Below are 550 nucleotides of genomic sequence, written 5' to 3'. Positions count from 1 at the left end.
CCAGGGGCAAACCTTGCTGGGAGGTGAAGCGGTGTTCTCCCACCCCTCTTCCTGTTTAAAAGTACTACCGTGAGTCATTGAGCTGACGAGCTCGTGGATGAAGCACCCGCATGCCTGTGAGACGTACCTGACCTGAGAAAGATGTTGGCAGCCTAATCAGCACGCGCGCTTGGTCTCGTTATTCTGAGAGACAACGCACTTACCTGCATCTTCTTCGGAGATCGGCTCTTCCGTTGGTCTCACAGCGCTCCAGGCAATCCCCGTTCCCCGCTGGAGCACTTACCAGGCTGATTTCGCAGAGCAGTCCTTTTGATCCCGGCGTATCGGCGGCACTTCTATCCACTTCAGCGCTTACGGTGACATCAGCAAGGACCTGAAAAGAAACAAGTACAGATAAATTCAACAAAAATTACAGCTGTCTATTGGTGATTTTCTTTACTTGTTTTACTTACCTTGAGGTGACTTTCAAACAACGAAGCAAGAACTTAAGACTTTTTGAACAGTTCATTGATACCATTTTATTTCGCTCATTCTGGAGAAGCTATCCAGG

General features: G+C 48.5%; 1 long non-coding RNA gene across 1 annotated transcript in view; it reads right to left on the bottom strand.

Annotated features, from left to right (window-relative positions):
• Nucleotides 1-274: 274 nt before the first annotated feature.
• LOC146806021 (uncharacterized) overlaps nucleotides 275-550 on the bottom strand; it is a 77,010-nt gene continuing 76,734 nt past the window's right edge. Inside the window, exon 3 of the long non-coding RNA XR_014967544.1 lies at nucleotides 275-373. This is a non-coding gene — a long non-coding RNA (uncharacterized LOC146806021). The remainder of the gene's footprint in view (nucleotides 374-550) is intronic.

This window comes from Triturus cristatus, chromosome 8 (assembly GCF_964204655.1).
Source record: "Triturus cristatus chromosome 8, aTriCri1.1, whole genome shotgun sequence".
NCBI classification, from domain to species: Eukaryota; Metazoa; Chordata; class Amphibia; order Caudata; family Salamandridae; genus Triturus; species Triturus cristatus.
Note: the sequence above shows the minus strand (reverse complement) of the source record. Positions and strands in the feature narration are given on the sequence as shown.